The sequence below is a fragment of the Lactuca saligna genome, chromosome 4, assembly GCF_052625555.1.
Source record: "Lactuca saligna cultivar CGN05327 chromosome 4, ASM5262555v1, whole genome shotgun sequence".
NCBI lineage: Eukaryota > Viridiplantae > Streptophyta > Magnoliopsida > Asterales > Asteraceae > Lactuca > Lactuca saligna.
Genome location: NC_136420.1, coordinates 35,175,001 through 35,194,732, shown reverse-complemented (window position 1 = coordinate 35,194,732; position 19,732 = coordinate 35,175,001). Strand labels below are relative to the sequence as shown.

Sequence of the window (19,732 nt, the reverse complement as noted above, 5' to 3'; positions counted from 1 at the left end):
TGCCTATATGAGGAGTTGGTCCCAATTTGGAAAATTGGGCCATAGTTTGGGCCTTTATGATTATATAATATTGGGCCATTAAAATGTCGAATGTTGGACTGGACTAAATGGTTGGGCCATATGGTAATACCTTATAATGGTTTCGGCCTAATTTGGAAAATTGGGCCATATGTTGGGCTTTGGCCCATTACTTGACTTTTGGGGCTTTGGAGTCTGATTTGGACCATGGGCTTGGAACCCAATTATTAATTGGATATTTGTCAACAAGCAGCTGGAGTTTTATCTACGGGACTTCAGCAGTGTCAGGTGAGTTATCCTCAATATACTAAAGGGTCTAAGGCACCAAGGTCGACCCTTTGGATTGTTATCTTGTTATGTTATGCTAGTATGATTTGTTAGATCGATATCCTAGAGGGTAGGATAATATTATGTGGTATGTGGTATGATTTGTTAGATTGGTATCCTGGTAGATAGGATGGTATTATGTGCTATGGGGTATGATCAGTTAGATAATTTGTTGTCTATAGACTGATATGTGATTATCTGTTATATGTGTGCTCATGTTTGTTTGGCGGTTGAGGCTTATCTGCTTTGTGCGAAAGCCAATAGACATGGGCATTCCAACCTATTGGTTGTGGGTCGTGAGTATTCCACCCCGAGGATGATTGGACTCATAGTATGTGGGCATTCCAACCTATTGGTTGTGGGCCTGGGGTATTCCATCCCAAGGATGATTGGACCCATAGTATGTTGGCATTCCAACTTGTAGTTTATGGGCCTGGGGTCTTTGGAGTGTAAGTTGGACCTTGGGCTTGGAACCCAATTATTAATTGGGTATTGTTTGATGTTGACAGTTCGGGAATCAGTCAACCAGTAGTTGGAGTTTTATATGTGAGACTTTAGCAGTGCCAGGTGAGTTATACTTACTATACTCAAGGGTCTAAGGCACCAAGGCCGACCCTTTGGATTTTTATCTGGTTATGTTATGCTAGTATGATCTGTTAGATCGGTATCCTAAAGGGTAGGATAATATTATGTGGTATGTGGTATGATCTGTTAGATTGGTATCCTGATAGATAGGATGGTATTATGTATTATGGGGTATGATCAGTTAGATCAGTTGTTGTCTATATACTGTTATGTGATTATCTGTTATATGTGTGCTCATTTTTGTTTAGTGGTTGAGGCTTATCTGCTTTATGTGAAAGCCAGTAGACCTGGGCATTCCAACATGTTGGTTGTGGGCCGTGAGTATTCCATCCCGAGGATGATTGGACTCATAGTATGTGGGAATTCCAACCTGTTGGTTGTGGGCCTAGGATATTCCATCCCGAGGATGATTGGACCCATAGTATGTTGGCATTCCAACCTGTTGGATGTTGGCCTGGGGTATTCCAACCCGATGGTTGACTGGACCCATAGTATGTTGTTTATGATTATATGTGTGTTGTTGTGGGTATGGGTATTTTGGGGGAACTTAGTAAGCTTTTGGGCTAACAGTTTCAGTTTATTTTTTCAGGTACATCAGGGGATCGTGGCAAGGCAGAGGCATGATCGTACAACTTCTCACTTTTTATGTCTTTGTTTCTGAGATACTTTGATATGATACAATTTGAAAACAAGTTTTGTAATGGTTAATAGATTTGAAATGTTTTTAAAAGTTTAAAATTGGCATGATTTTTTTACGGGTGTTACAATTTGGATTCTATAATGGATCAAATGGGATTCGGATGCAAATGGAGAAGCTGGATCATGTGTCATTTATCCTCGACAAGGGTGTCAGTACTAATTAATGGATCGCCCACTGAGGAATTTTCCATATCCATAGGCATAAGGCACGGTGATTCGCTATCACCACTTGTCTTCATAGTAGCTATGGAAGGTTTAAACATTGCGATTAAGAGTGCTTGTGAGAAGTCCTTGGTCAATAGGTTACAGTTACCAGGAGGTGGTCCATCCGTTTCACATTTATTTTATGTTGATGATGCGATCTTTTTTGGAGATTGAGATCCTATCAATATCAAAAATTTGTCCCATATCCTAAAATGCCTCCAAATATCATTCGGTCTAAAAGTTAACTTTTTTTCAAATCCCGTCTTCTTTGAGTGGGGGTGTCCAACGTTGAGCTACATGAAACTACCCGTATTATAGGATGCTTGGAAGGGAGTTTTCCCTTTACTTATCTTGGGGTCCCTTTGGGGGCAAATATGGCATTGAAGAAAAATTGAAAGCCAATAGACAAATTTAGTTCCAAATTATCATCGTGAAAAGCTAAATCACTATCGTTTGGGGGTCGTCTTACTCTCATTAAATATGTTGTTGGGTCCCTCCCGACTTATTACATGTCTCTATTCAAAGCTCCTCAAGGAATTATTGATAATATTGAAAAGATCAAACAAAGTTTCTTATGGGGGTGATGGAGAAACCAAAAGGAAATTCCATTGGGTCGACTGGTCAAAAGTCACTCCGCCGATATCTGCTGGTGGTCTTGGTATCAGAGCCTTACTTGCCAAAAATACATGTAACAACCCAAATTTTCAATAAAAAAAATTTCATTTTTAATTAACAAAATCATTCTCAAAAGACATAATAATTCAACCACATTTGTTTTTCAAAAATCCTTAATATCAAATAAATTATCGAAAAACATCAGAGTGTCCCAAAAATGCCGAAGAGTGCATGTCGCGCCATCACGTTAGACCCTTGTCCTTAGGCTCTTAAGTACCTAAAACAACCAACAAGCTGTAAGCTAATGCTTAGTGAGTTCCCCAGATCACACCCCACACAATCCACATAATCACATAAACCATATAAGCTATAGCAGGTACATATACCACATAAGTTATGCATACAAAACATATCAGGATGTCATGGAAACCCTCCAAGGTCTTATATCAAGTGCAACTGGAACCCCCACGTGGTCTTATCTACCAACCATGGGAACCCCCACATGGTCTTCACTAACTGCCATGGGGAACCCCCACATGGTCTTTAATAACTGCCGCTGGAACCCCCATGTGGTCTTGACTACCTGTCATGGGAACCCCCACATGGTTTTCACTAACCAAAGAAATATCATACAAGCTAAACCTGCAAACATAATAGGATGCCATAGAAACCCTCCAATGCCACAGGAACCCCCTCATGGTCTTAATCTACTGCCATAGGAACCCCCTGGGGTCTTCCATACAAATGCTCTATCGACATATCACATAATCAACTAACCATCCACATATCATATAATGGGCCGACCTTGGTGACATTGACCCATTGGTATGGTGAGGAGACTCACCTCTCAAGAAATGTTGAATTGATAAGATCAATCCCGATCCACAACTTCAACTCAACCGGCTACAATTTCCAAGTGATTTGTCAAAATCCAAAAATACCAAAAATACCCCTAAAGTCAAACTTGGTCAACCATGGTCAAAATCAAGGTCAACAGTCCATGTTGATCCCAACTCGTCAAGTTCATCTAGCAACCCGTCGAGTTCCTTCGGAGTCTAGAAAACCAGAAAAAACCCTAGCCAGCTCGTCGAGTTGTCTCATCAATTCATCGAGTTCACTCGGTATCAAGAAGGCAGGGTAACTTGATCCAACCCGTCGATTTTCCAGGATAACTCATCAAGTTTCACCAGTCTTAACATATTGAACCCTTTTCAGTCGAATATAAAGCCCCAAACTACAGATACAGTCCCCTAGGGTTAAGTTACTACGTAAATTCGCCAACTTTACGTGCATGCAAGGCTTCAAGAGCCTAAAATGCTAAAACCAAGCTTGATAATAGGTTTAGGGTATGGATAAGGGCCAAAGCTTGATAAAGTCGATAACTTTATAACTATGGGGGCCTAGAGGAGTCCAGATCTGAAGTTACAACTTCAACTCATGTCCAACCTCCAAAAATGGTTCCAAAGTGAGCAAAAAGGAACCCTAAAGTTTTGAATGGAGAGATCTAGCAAGAGAATGATCAAGGTAACAACTTTTTACCTTCAAATGGTTGCTAACACTAAGTAGATGATGGATCAAGAAGCTCCTTCTTTTTCCAAGCTCTTTAATCATCGAGTTCTTCAAGAAGTACACCAAACACACACAATTTAGTCTTACACACACTCAATATGGAAGGTTATCTCGATTAGGGTTTGCTTATGGACTGTAAAGACGATGAAGGAGGCCACAATGAGCCATAAGTTCTTTATATAGGGTGCCAAACCCGGAAAATTTGGGTTTTCCTTTCCAGGACCTACTAGTCGAGTTAGGGTCTTTGTAACAACCCAATTTTCACGACTAAAAATTTCATTTTTAAATCAACACTTTAGAAAACATTTGTGAATAAACATCCTTTGATTCCATCATTTCATAAACATATTTCGTGTCCGAAAACCAAAACATAAAAACAACCATATTGTCAGAGTACAAATCCCAGAATAACTCATGGTGCGGAAAACAATGTGCGTGTATGGTGTGCCGCTACCGCGCCAGCTCCTTCCCCTTCGAAGAAGAGGTACCTGAAAACAGAATTGAAATCTGTAAGCGTGAATATTAGTGAGTTCCCCCATAATACCACATACCATACAATCATATAATGAACAGCTAGGAGATACGGGCCTCACCCACACTCATGGAGTTACGGGCCTCGCCCACGCTCCGCTAGCTGGGAGATACGGGCCTCGCCCACACTCCGCTATCTAGGAGATACGGGCCTCGCCCACACTCCACTATCTGGGAGATACGGGCCTCTCCCACACTCCGATACTAAACCATACATACAAGTATCACACAGACAACGAGTATAAACAATTCTACCACACTAGCATATATCATCATCATACTCAACTAAGAGATACGGGCTCTACCCACACTCCGATACTATCATATCGTCTATACGGGCCGGCCTTGGTGCCTTAGACCCATTCCTACTGGAAGGAAACTCACCTCGAAAAGTAGCTGCTGGAAATCTGCTTGCTAGATGTCTGACTGCTACACCGGTAATCCTCTGGCTATAAATCCATAGCATAGATTAGTCACTTATAAATTCCCTTAAGTCAAATGACTGACCTACCCCTGGTCCAAGGTCAACTCCTTGGTCAAAGTCAACTTCCAGTTGATTGGACTCGCCGAGTCATGGCACAGACTCGTCGAGTCCCTCTCCTATTAACCCAGTACTAACTCATCAAGTCCCTCTTCCACTCACTGAGTCATCCATAACTCACTACTTGGGATGATTGGACCGACTCGTGATCCGACTCGCCGAGTCCCACGAGCAGATCTTCTACTCGATTCCAAATCCTCACCAAAGCATCCATCTTGAGGATTTGGGTTTCTGGGACAATTGCTACACGTTAAATTGCTAATTCTACGTGCAGCTACGAAGGGTTGTACCTTCTACACTTAAACCCCGTCTTAACACAGTAACCGTTCATATGACTCGCTGATTTTAAAGAATAACTCGTCGAGTACCATGCAATCTTCAAAGGACTCGCTGAGTTGTTCATCCAACTCATCGAGTCTAAGACCATCTTCATAGAACTCGCCGAGTCCACTTTGGAACTCGCCGAGTCTCTTCCACTCTCCTCCCATACAGACCAAATCTGAGGCATGCAACGGTTCCAAACCATAGATCTAAGCTCCTAGGGCATGCTTATCACGTAAAGTTGCAAACTTTACGTGCATGCATGGCCCTATGAGCTCCAAAAGGCAATTCCAAGCTCTTTATGAGGTCATGCACTCAATAGGAACCTCAATCACTTCAACCACAGAGACTTTACACTTCTAAGATGTCCATAAAGTCCAAATCTGAAGTCCTTTCAGAACATAGAGCATAAACACATGTAGTTTGAGGTCTTAGGGCTTGAAAACCACCAATTTGGGACAAAAAGGGGATCTAATGAACTAGTGATCAAGGTAGGAACTTTTCTACCTGAATGGAAGCTTCTCACAGTGTAGATTCCAGATCTACCTCCCCTCCTTGCACTCTTCAACCTCCTCCTTCTTCTTCTGAGCTCTAAACTTCTTTCACAAGGCCAAAATCACTCACAAGAACAATATAGGGGCTAGGGTTTCGCTCTACAACTCTCTGGAAGTGTTAGGGACAAAGGAGGCCAAGTTAGAGCGTTTAAATAGGGTGCAAACACCCAAGTTAGGGTTTTTGCCCAGACAGGGTCTACTCGCTGAGTCCACGGCTTAGACCCCGTGTCTTATCCCGCTTCTACTCGGCAAGTTGGTCCTTCAAATCGCCGAGTCCAAGACCAAAAATGCAATATTTAAATATATAATTACAAAGAATACGTACCAAGAATCAGGTGCTACATTCTTCCAACTCTTCGATTAGACCCTTCATCCCACATCCATAATGATTCCTACTCGACGAGTTGGAGCTTTCCAACTCATCGAGTGCCAGTAAAAAACCCTAAAATTTTAGAGAAATAAATGATACCTGGAACAAGCTTTGCAATACATTTCTCTAGATCAAATGGTGGTAGAGACTGATGAACGACAAAGAAACTTTATGAAAGTCAGTTACTGAGAGCATCCACAATCTGAAGAATAAATCAGCATCCTATATTGCTAGAAAAACCAGAAATGGGGTCTGGTTCAATATTACCAAGTCTGTGAAATCCATCTCACACCTAAATATTGACATCAATGAGATTTTCAAGCTTATTCTAGGCTCCGATGTCAAAATGTTATTCTGGAAGGATATTTGGTGTGGTGTCACTCCGTTTCAACGTAAATTCCCCCACTTATACTCGTTAGAAACGGTTAAATGTTGTGCTCTGGAAGAACGATTGTCCAGCAACGGTTTCTCATGGATGTGGAAATATGAGCCAATGGGTGTAACTAAACTAAATGAACTCCTTCAAATGTATAAAGATATCAGCGGTTTATCTAATATGATACCTTCCAAGTATGGGTTCAGATTCAATCTAAACTCTTGTGGGGAGTACACTATTAGTTACATGAGCAACCTTTTAGAGTCAAAACTGATTACATATAAAGGGCAACCCATTTTATGATCAAAATTGATCCCATTAAAATTAAGATGCTTTATTTGGAGAGCCTCTCTGGGTGGAATCCCGTGACAGACGCTTTGGTGACCAGAGATATCATCATTCCAAGTATCTCATGCCCATTATGTAATAAGGAGAATGAATGTTCAGATCATCTCCTAATTACCTTCGATTATTCCAAGGAGGTGTAAGAATGGATTCTTAAATGGTGTGGGATTCAAAATAGAAGATTTTCAAATATTAGGTAGTTCATTGATTATGCAGTTGTTTGGGGGAATTAACCCTATAAAGAAGGGATCCTAAGCTTGGTGTTTTACTGCCTCCTGTGGAATATTTGGTTGATTAGAAACAACAAGTCTTTTAACAAAATTAGATCACCCCCAACGAGAACTGAGGACAAGATAATCTCTACTTCTTATTTTTGGTATAAGCAAAAACGCAACCTAGGCGGCGGTTCATGGACCGACTGGTGCATTTCACCTTTCTATCACCTTGCGTTGTGAATTTTGTACCTCTGTAGTTTTTCTTTCACTTGTATTGTCTTGCTTTGTACTTTGACTAGTTTTAGTTTATTGCTTGCGAGTGCTTTTTTAATGCTATTTTTCGTTTCCAAAAAAAGATGAAGATGTAAAGATCAAAGAACATGATCTTCTATACAATCCACCATCAAGATTAAGGCACTTGAAATGCTAGTTCCTTCTTGTCTAAAGTACTTCTTAAGTCTTTAAGTGCTTAACTCAAATAAGCACTAAAGGAGAAGCAATTTGAACCACCAAAGTCTTGAATGATCTTCAAAAGAAAAACAAGAGAAGTAGCTCCATGTTGCTTATAGTTTTGGTGAAAAGAAAGGGAGAAGAAGAGAGTGTTTCACTTGTTTAAAATGCAACCCTCATGCATCTCTTATATAGACCATGGAAGGTAAGGGCTTTACATTAAAATAATATAACATAAATCTCATATTTTCAATAAGCATTGGCAAGGCATTGAGGTTGACAAGCAATCTCCATAATATTATATATGTTTAGGCCATACCTCTCATAAGAGGATGGATTCTTTATTTTTTATTATTTTTTTTTTATAAACTCCAAGTTTATAAAATATAAACTCTGTCTGTAGGTAAAAGATAAAAGAATAAAACTAGTCCAAAATATTGTGCATAACTTATTAATTCATACCATATGAAATAATAACTAGTTATATTTTCTTATAATTATTATTTTCATAAAATAATAAATATTCCTAATTAAAATACAAGAATCGATATTTTTTAATAATCACATTAATAATAAATATACAAAATGTGTCAACTTGATAAAGGTGTGACCCTATAGGATCATATATTATTAGCAATATCACCCCATAATGATTCGTGCGCATATAGATTCAACAATCTCCCATTTGCACAAGATTCATTATAGACTGACATAGACAGTAACTGACATCTAGCAATGGGCTACTGCCCCTAATAATATATGAAGGGTGACATCTCATCAACAACCAATTCCAGGAGCTCTACGCTACAATTTTATTAAAGGTGTGGTATCAATTATTCTCAGACATCATGTCAAACATGAGATATGGATCGACATCAATCTCATGTACTATTCAACTTTAGGTAAGCCCTTAGATGTCTAGCTCTCAACGAATAAAAGGTACAAATCCAATCTCGATTGCATACGCCCATCAATGTAGTTCGTGTCTTACTCAACGATGGCCCATATGACTGCCTTTTATGGAACAACGTTAAACCATATCAAAGCACAACAATTCCTACACTTCAAGTCCCAAATATGTATCTCAAGTCTAATAATACAAAGATACAACCTTGATCAAAACATCACTCTTGACTACGATCCATAAAGTGGTTTTGATGCGGGTCAAGTCCAATATTAATTCTCCTAATCAAGTATTTATAAAGTTGGTAACCGCTCTTGTTATTCTCATCTCCATGAGAATCCACCAATCCACTCATATTAGTCTTACCTCATAAATGCTCCCACAACTATGAACGACTATGGACATTTTGAATAACCTAGTTATTCAAGGATTTAATCATGCTAATATAGAACACAACAATTATTTAATGAATGACTCATATCCAATATCTTAACTTGTTACAATATATGTTTTCTTTATTGTTCCAATATCTAAATACTAAATTGCAATCAGTAACAACTACATATATCAACAAGGCCCTATAGCACCAGCTTGACTTTCATGCTTTAGCTAATTAAGGAGCTTTGGTAAATAGACCTGACAAACTTGATTTGTATAGACTTTGCAAATACAAACATTTTTTATTTATATATAACTCATATATAAAGAATATTATTGAGAATGAATTAGATACCAATACTTGCATAATGGGATTACGCATATACATAATGAACTATACATTAAGCATCTTTGTATGTGGTTCTCCAAACCACATTGTAGTCTAACTCTGATGTGTAACTATAATTAAAATTTACATGGAAACATTGTCCATGTATCTTTCTCTTCATCATAATGAAGACACACCCGATTGTGAGTAAGAATCATCTCAATCTATTTGAAAATTTAGCACATGTGTAACAACTTTAAACATAGCTTTCTTTCAAATACTCCGTAGATTAGGAATATTTCTCTAGTTCTCGCAAGTGCTTTAGAATGTTCCTATAATTCACACAATGACTTGTTCTCGAATTATACTAGTATCATTCGACAGACTTTAAGCATAAGACTCATTTGGCCTTTATGAATAATCATGACAAATATGATTTATCTAATTGCAGCAACATATGGAATACAATCATATTATCTAGTTCAAAAACATTTGCACTAGGATTTTGCTCAAGATCAGGTCATGTGGTATTTGATAAAATGACTCTCTCGGAGTCCTTTATCTTAATCTCTTTAAGATCCTTGACAATTAATGCAATTTTACTTAATCCTTTAAGTCGTCATGATCTATCTATATAGATCTTTATTCCAAGAGTTAGTATGTCAACTACATACAAGGATAGGAATGTTACTGTGCTCCCACTAGCTTTGTAGAAAAACACAAGAGTCATCTTGATTTATAATCAAATCACACTATGTAATTATCTTATAAGAAAGAAGATTTTTACTTTGAGATGTTAGCTTAAATTTGAGAAGATTTTCATACATGTATGTTTTCTCCCTTGAAAACTCACTTACTCTTTATAATCAAACTATATCGAGGAAGATTAATCAAGCTCATACTTGATAATCATACATGAATGCATCTCTATGTGTTTTATTAGTTTCTGATCAACTATTGAGCAGATTCAGCAACAGTTGAAAACTAGCTAGTTCCAAGTTATGATGCATTTAGTTTATGGTTCTTTAGATCTTAAAGTGCCATATAGATCCCACTTAGAAAAAGAAATTTCTAAGTACTTATCTTAAGGCATGACAATTTGTGGGGTTAGTAGAGACTTCATCCTAAACAATCATTTAGGATAGTCTATATAAATGTAATTTATAGATGCTAGAGTACTTAAGCTTATTGTCAAACATAAGCTCTATAACTCCATACCTTTTAGATTAGGACAACCCATTACATCCTTAGTCTAATGAAAGTATTTAATCCACTTGTTTGGTTGGAAAATATATATATTCAATATATATTTGTTGCAGTGAGAATAATTCCAAAAATTTTATAAAGTAAATGGGACATTACAAAAAGTACTTGAGCCGCCACTTTTTTTTCATAAGTGAAAAATGCATTAGTGAATGCCATCAATCACCTTTCCTTTTCTTTACTTTCATCAGATGAATCATCAATATCTTCCTGACTTTCCACCTTTGCAGTTAATACCTTTACGTTAATATTTTTTCTCTTTAGGGATGCCAACAGCTTCTTATATTTTACTTCATAATCTTCATTAATGTCAACTTTCTTGGATTTACATTCCCTAGAAAATTGGTAAGTTTCCTCCATAGTTGAAGCACTTTGGTCCCTCTTTCCTTTCACTGACAGAATTTATTCTAGCGTTATATCTCTTTGATGTTGATGTATCCAACTTTGATTGAAACCTTTTGTGTCCATATGATTTCTTATCACTCTTGCTAATGTAGCACTTAACAATCAGGGCTTCACCTTCCAATTCATCAGAAAAGTCACTATCATTATTCTGAATAGACTTATTCGAGTAGAGTTCCACATATATGTTCTTGTGAGTCTTTCATGATTTCCTTTATTAAAATATTGGTTTCTTTATGATTACGAAGATTACTAAATAAAGAAGCCAAATCCATGGTTGTAATTTTTTCACTATTTTTCAAAACATCTATGTGATGTTCCCAGCTATCATTCAATGTATCAAGAAACTTGAGAACCAAAGAGTTTCTAGTCTTGTTCATATTACGTTGACACATATCATTCACCAAGCAATTAAAATGATTGAAGACCTGAGTAAGAGTCTCATTCTTTTGCTGAAAAAAAAATGCTCATCGACGATTAAGATTGTTCTTGTTAACATCCTTTAACTCAGTAGTACCTTCATAGGTAACAATCAGCATATCCATCATCTCTGATAGATTTCATATGGAAGAAACTTTCCTATAGCATCATGGGCTCTGACGTCAAGAGTAACAAGACGTTTCTCTTCATCATTAAATTCATGAATAGGTTTTTTAACCAACTCACCTTCTTAAACATTGTCCTTCGTGGGTTGGTACATAGGAACGTGACGACCATTTTTGATGATATCGATCAATGAGTAGTCCATAGTTTCAAGGACCATCATTGCCTTCGACTTCTACATGGTAAATTCTGTAGAATTTGGTTACCGTAAGTGGTTTTAGTGAGATTTGAAGAAGAAGAGGAAGACATAGTTAATTGATATAAGCAACCTGCTCTGATACCGGTTGTAGGTTCCTTGATCGATAGCAATTAACAATGAGAATAAACAAAAGAACAAAGAAGAATAACACATAGATTTTCATTAAGAAAATGTTCCCACTAAGAGAACAAGCACAAACCTGTAGGGTTTGATGATCAACCAATGATCTAGACCCTAGTATATATAGAAAATTAAATACGATGTGAATCTCTACAAACTAGGGATATCACGTAATCTATGATAATAATAATGTATATTCGATATCACTAAGATACCGAATCTGCAAACTAACTACGTATATTCTATAAGTACAAGAGATTACATAAGATTTACATATCACACTAGCAAAACTTTACAAACTTAACTTCACGCTAGCACTTGAGAGATGTTGGTGTTGATTAAGGCAGTGTGACTGTTTTACATCATCATATTCTAAGGCTTAACCTATAAAATTTTCATTCTGCATTGTTTCTATTGTGTCGGGGTTGAAGATAAATTTACAAAAGTTGAGCTTATTTGGCATTGGAGCTTGTTGGGATGATGTTGTGGAGTATGCGTGTATGGTTGGGTGCAAACTAGATAAGTTACATTTCTCTTATTTGGGGTTACCAGTTGGTACAAATATGACTAGAATTGCATCTTGGAAGCTGGTTATAGAGAAGGTTAAGAAAATAAATGAATAAATCGAAGATTAATACTCTTTCAATTGGTGGAAGGACTACTTTGTTATAAATTGATTTTGGGTTCCATGGGTACATATTTCTTCTCTCTTTTTTTATGTTGGTTGTAGTTTCTAAACAACTAGAATCTATTCATGCTAATTTTTTTCAGATTGGTGTTGAGGACCATTGAAAACTTCTTGGGTGAAATGGGATCTGGTTTTAGCTATAAAAGATCAAGGAGGTCTTGACATAGGAAGTCTCACTGCCTTTAATTTTACTTTATTGCAAAAATAGAAATGGTGTTTCTTTAACAATGAAGACTCCATTTGGACTGAAGTTATAAAAGAGTTATACAGTGAAAACGTTGGTTTCAACTTGGAGATTGTTAGAAGGAATGGAATGGGTCCTTAGGGTAGGATTCTTTCTTCGAAATATAGATTGTAGGAAAAAAAAAATAGTTTGCATGCTTTAGTTTTGCAAAGGAAATTAGAAAATAACGTGATTGGTAAATTTTTGAAGGACATTTGGATCGGAGATCAACCATTGTTCTTGGTTTTTCCACGTCTGTTTAGTCTTGGGGTGCACCAAGATTGTGTGATAGCAGATAGAAAAACTTTGGATGGGTGGAATTAGAAGTGGCGTAGAGATGTTAGGGGAGGAGAAAAGAGTAACCAATTGAGCTCGATGATGGTGGTTGTTTCAGATGTAACTTATCATATCGTAAGGATACACAGGTTTGGAAGATAAGCTCTAACGGAGAATTTATTGTTGCTGAAATAAGAAGGTATATTGATAACAAAATTTTGCTTTCTAGTGAGGTTAAAACTAGATAGAATTGTTTTATACCTGGTAAAGTTAATATACATGTTTGGAGAATTCTACTTGATCGTTTGCCTACTCTTACAAATCTTGATTATCAAGGAATATGTAACATCCCAAAATCACGACCAAAATTTTCATTTTTAAATTAAGTAAAAACATTGTTTCTAGGAAAAAACAAGTCAAGAAAACCATAAGTATCAAAATACAGTCATCCCAAAAATCAGTGTATCATAAAAATGTGAAATCATGAAAACTACCGATGAGAGTGTACAATCAAGCTTTCGCCTTCCCACGATCATCTAAAGTACTTGAATCACATTTAAATCTACAACTGTAAGCACGAAGCTCAGTGAGTTCCCCAAAATATCACATACAACATAACATAATAAACAATTATGTGTTATCAACAACCCTGAGAAAATCATCAATCCTGATGACTATCAGTAGTCCTATTGGCTCACAACAGCCATATTGGTTATCAACGACCTTGTGGACTATCAGCAGTTCTGGAGTTATTAGCAACTCAATAAACACACATAACAATAATCAGAAAATAAGACTTAGCTAGTCTAGCATGCACCATATTATGACATAGGTAATATAGTGAAAAGATTCACCTCATAAACAGTAAGCTAACACAATAGCTCTCTGATAGAGGAGATCGATACTACGAGACACCTAAACACAGTATATAAGTAACCTCTCAGTCTACACCTTAAAGCCCTTAAGTTGACCAAAATCAACAACGGTCAAAAATTCAATGGTCAAATCAGCCCTAGCTGACCCCCACATTGTGAATACCTATTGGGCACATCATGGCATCGTTGAGATAAAACAGTCGCAAAGATTGTCTATCATTACATCGTGGTGATCAACCCGCCACATCGTAGATGCTGCTCAAATCAACTTAATGCATTAAGCTCTTATTCCTTCAATCCACTCATTAGTACTTTCCAGAAGGATTTCTTACTCCCAATACTCCATAAAAATTGTTGCTTTATAGACATGCATGTCTTGAGCTCAAATTAAGTGAAAATGGTGAAAATGAGATTATTATCTCATGTATGGAACTCATAACTCAATAACTCTCAAAATCTAGGACAAGAGGAATCTAGGACAAGAGGCCACAAAGGAACCTAAAGGACTCATAAAGTTGCTAACTTTATGAAATCGCAACACTCAAACCACATCAAACATGGAGGAAAATGGACAAAATCTAGATCTAGCATGTTTGGATACAAAATATAAAAGCTTGAGGACTTACAAGGGTCTAAAAGCTACACAAGATGATAAGGGAGAGGTTTTCTTGAAGAAATAGTGCACCAATACACCTTCTTCTTCTTGAAGAGGCTAAAAATCACCACAAAGAGCTCACAATGTAAAAAAAAATGGATGCTAGGATTTCTTCTAGGCTGAAAGGGAGGTCATGGAGGTTAAGGATGTGAAAACTCTAACCATCATATTCCTTAAATAATGCCTAAAACTTAGAAAATTAGGATTTACACTCTGGCAGCCACCATGTCATGGCCATAACCTTGCCACGTCATGGTGCACGATGCACGTTTCATAAGGCCATGACCACCACCTGGTGTATCCTACACCACGTCCTGATCATCACAAAACCTACATTTTACTTTTTTTAATTGCCAAAAACGTAAATGAATTATTTACCTGGAATAAATATTACATAATAGATGTACATTTGCTTTTATGCCCAATTTGCCAATTAGAGGTGGAACAACATGAGCATTTGTTTATTCATTGTAAGGTGACAGCTTGAACTTAGGATACATTTTTCAAATGGTTGGATGTTACGTTTAGTAGTCTTAATTCTATCAGGGGTTTATTTGATTAGGTGGATGCGTTAAAGTGTGGCACGAATAAGAAAAAGGGGATCGACGCCGTGGTTGCTACTTCGGTTTGGTACATATGGAGGTTTCGTAATAATAGAGTTTTTGGAGATGGCAAGATGGGAAAAGACTATTTTTTATTCTATTAGAGAGTTATCTTTTCTTTGAGTTGGTAATAGATTTACTAAACATAGTTTTACTTAGGTTGACCGGTTACAACACCCTTTAAACAATTGTAATGTGCTTTTTCTTTTAGCTTCTTGCTAGAGCTTCTCTTTTGTTTTCTATATATAGCTTCACTAAAGCTTTAGGAGCGGATAGTTTTCTTTTTATTTATAGCAGGTAAACTGTTTGTGATCTATACAATCCAACTTAGAAAGGAAGTGTTGAGATTAATATTAATTTCCTACTTTTGATCGGTTTCTTGTTCACAAGGATTAGGTTTCTTAGTCTTTGTTCCTATTATCCTATAAATCACTTTTGAATAAGAAAAAAGAAGGCAATTTTACTCTTTCAAATTTAATAGATGTTTTAAGAAAAAGAAATGCCGCCATTATTATCTCTTGATCATTTGAAACCTATTATAAAAGTAAAAGAAAGAACTAAAGCAAGAAATAACGAAAGGAAAAAGTAAAAAAGAACATTGGAATTTGAACCCACCCAAACTTCTCTATAATTCCTTCTATCGCCTGTGCATCTAAACTTTTCTTTTGCGTTTTTTGAGCCTCATCTTCCGTTTACTTTATTAAACTTAAGTGATTATTTACTAGAATGAGGTTACATTGTCGCACATATCTTTATGAGAGTGAACCTTGTTGTTTTTTTTATATATTAAAAAATCATATCTATTCAACTAATTTTTAAATATTATATTTATTTTGTTATAAAATTTTAAAATATCTATGTAAACCTTGTGTTTAATATTTTTAAATATTTTATAATCATTTTATTGTTTATTTTAACTGAGTATCATATTTTTTATAAATTTAATTTTGTATTATCATATATGTATTTTACTAAACTTTTAAAATATAATATTTATCTAAATTATCATTTTAATCAGTATTAATAAATTAAAAATCATATACAACTAAATAATTTATTCATATTAAAGTAATCATGCACTCTCGTCATTTTTATTTTTATTTTTTTTTATTTTTATTGTTAAAACTTAAACCATGTAAAGATAAAATAAAAATAAAAAGATAAATAAAAATATCCAACAACTTGAGTAGAAATACCAAAAAACTTAATAATATGTATAGGAATATGTTTACAAAGATTTTATGCTAAGCTTACGGATAATATTTTCTATTTCATGTCTTTTTGAGACCTATAATAAATGATTTATATACGTGTTCAATTGGTGTGAGTTTTTTCGTTTATAAAGTCTAATTTGTTGACATAACACGTCGATATATTGTATGAGGCTTTAATCACATTGTCACACATATCTTCAGCAGAGTGAACCTTTTTTTATGTTGTTATTTATATATTAAAAATCATATTTATTCAATTAATTTTTAAATATTATATATATTCTTTATAAAATTTTACAGTATCTATTTAAACAGTGTGTTTAATATTTTTAAATATTTTATAATCATTTTAAATTCTTGTTTTTTTAATTGACTATCATATTTTTTATAAATTTAATTTTATATCGTATGTATTTTACTGAACTTTTAAAAAGTTTTTAATATGTGTAGGAATATGTTTACAAAGATTTTATGCTAAGCTTACATAGTCTTTGAATAATATTTTCTATTTCATGTCTTTTTTGGACCTCTAATAAATTATTTATATACGTGTTCAATTGTTGTGGGTTTTTTTGTTTATAAAGTCTAATTTGTTGACATAACATATTTTTTGGAATAACAAATCGATATATTGTTTACATATCATTCATAATAAAATTCAATATAAGTTTAATTATATTTATTATCTTTATTAATAATTTGTACTTGTATTAATTTTTAAAAATATATTTTATTATATGATCAAAATTATATGAATCTTATTTCATGCTCAATTTTATTGATGATAGAAGGTAATCATAGATAAGAAATTCCCCTAACATCCCGTTCCCGAGTTGAACTTACTAAGAGAAAGGAAATGAAATGAGTGAAAAATGAGAAGAAAATAAAAGAAATTGGTGTTCTCGAGTTTCATTAAAGGAGAAAATTGGAAGGAACTAGAGGGAAATAGGAGGATCACTTTCTCTCCAAACTTTCCTTCCGATTTGGGAGGATTTGGAAAGAAAGAACAAAATTATTCATTTTCCTTCAACTTTTCTCAAACTCGGGAACACAAAAGAAAATTTTGTTTTCCTTTCCTTTCTCTTCTTTTCTCTTGTGACTTTCTTTTCTCTTCTCTTCTTTTGTTTTGTTAAACTCGGAAACGAGGCGTAAGAGTCTAAAAATCTAAAGAGTAAATTACATGAATGATCCATATGGTTTGGGGAAATTTACACGTTTGGTCTCTAACTTATTTTTTTAACTCGGAAAGTCTCTATTTTTTGTTATTGCTACACGTTTGGTCTCTATTGTTTGTTTTTGTTACGCGTTTGGTCTCTATCTTACGTAAAAAGTCAATTATTTAAATAGGGTAAAAAAGGTAAGGTGAGGGGGTGGGGTCCGGAGTGTGTTTATTAAAATAAATTAAAAAATCAAGGGAAAAATAGACCTTTTATGTAAGACAGAGACCAAGCGTGTAACAAAAACAAACAGTATGAACCTTCCGAATTAGAAAAATAAGTTAAGGACCAAGCGTACAAGTTACCCTAAACCATAACGACCATTCGTGTAATTTACCCAAATCTAAACTTTTAAGTTTATTTTATCCAAAAGCATACATGTTATTGATGACTATCAGGAAAATGACTCTTGAGGGTAATTAAGTGTTGCGCTTGTTTTCATTTTGTCAATTTCCTTTTTTTGTATTTAATATATCATCGAACTTGTTGTTTGTGTTCATCATAACCCTTTTGATCGGCTTTTGACATGTAATAGTCGGTCAAAGAGTTATGGTGAACACAAACAATAAGTTTGATGGTATATTGAGTACAAAAAAAGGAAATAAACCAAATGAGAACAAACTCAAAGTTTTCCGAGAACCCGAGAACTAAAAGTTGAGCTTTGGATCAAAAGTAATTTGTTAAGGACATGATCGTCATCTTACCAATCTCATTTAATGTTTAATTTTTTTGTGTTATTTAATATATTAATATAAATGTCTAAAAATTTACATCATAAATCAAAATTTCAAATTTTTTTAAAAATAATATTTTTTTCGTTTTTTAATGCAGATTTTTTAATTTTTATAGAAAACATGTATTTTAAAAAAAATTAAAAAACATATTTTTTTTAAAAAAAGCTATATTTTTTTCTTCAAAAAAACAGCAATTATTTTTAAAGAAAACTGCATTTAAAAAAAACTATATTTTTTTTCAAAAAAAAAAAAAAACTGGAAGTTTTTCAAAGAAAGTTATATTTTTTTCAAAAAAAAATTGCATTAAAAAAACTGCATTTAAAAAAATAATAATAATAATTTTAGGTGCATATATGCATATTTTTTCAAACACATATATTCATATTTTTTATATTATAATATTCGTAAGTAGATCATAAAAAAACTCATTTTATTTACCAATATATAAACACAATATAATATGTATTTTATTCGATACAAAAAAAATATTAAAAACAAAAAAATGTACAAATTTCAAAATGTTTTATGTCTTCGTGTCATTATTTCCATATTTTTCTTCAATTTATCATATTCACCTCTTCAATATTCACCACAATTTCTTCCAAATCTACAAGAAAATTAAAAAAAAAAAATTGATTGATACAAAAAACACTCACAAAAAATACATATGTGATTAACATATAAATCATAGGCGATTCACGTATGAATTACATATGATGTATATGTGAATTATATGTGAATCACATGTGAATTACATACGAATCACATGTAATTCATATTTGATTTACATGTAATTCATATGTGAATTACATGTGATTAACATGTGAATCAGATATAATTCATATGTGAATTATATATAATTCATATGTTAATTACATGTGATTTATATATGAATCATATGATTAAAACTAGGTAATTTTGTGAATTTTTATTGAAACTATGGAAAAACTTATGTTACAGGCCTGATTTGGTGTATCCAGTTTACACAATGAAAATACATCACATATTCACATATATGCATTAACTTGATATATGTTTTATTTTTTATATGGAACATATACCTTATCAGACCAACAAATCCTCTCTTGTTATGAAAATTGTTGAGCTAATTCATAACAAGGTACTCCTCTCATGTATACATATAAGTTCATTATATAAATAGGTTCACTTGATTCATAATTATGAAAAGGATTAAAATGCAACAAATTCCTAGTTTTACACATTTGCACAAACGAATCCCTAAATTATTATTAAAAATGTATCAACACTTTCACTGTACATTTGAACTAATGCAATATGGAAGCTGACGGCATATATTTACACACGTATAC

The 19,732-nt window shown here is 34.3% G+C and overlaps 1 long non-coding RNA gene across 2 annotated transcripts in view; it reads right to left on the bottom strand.

Moving 5' to 3' along the window:
- Positions 1-18,810: 18,810 nt before the first annotated feature.
- The window catches only part of LOC145038415 (uncharacterized), a 1,816-nt gene continuing 894 nt past the window's right edge, over positions 18,811-19,732 (bottom strand). For both annotated transcript variants that reach the window (XR_013679359.1, XR_013679360.1), the window contains one exon: positions 18,811-19,008. This is a non-coding gene — a long non-coding RNA (uncharacterized LOC145038415). The remainder of the gene's footprint in view (positions 19,009-19,732) is intronic.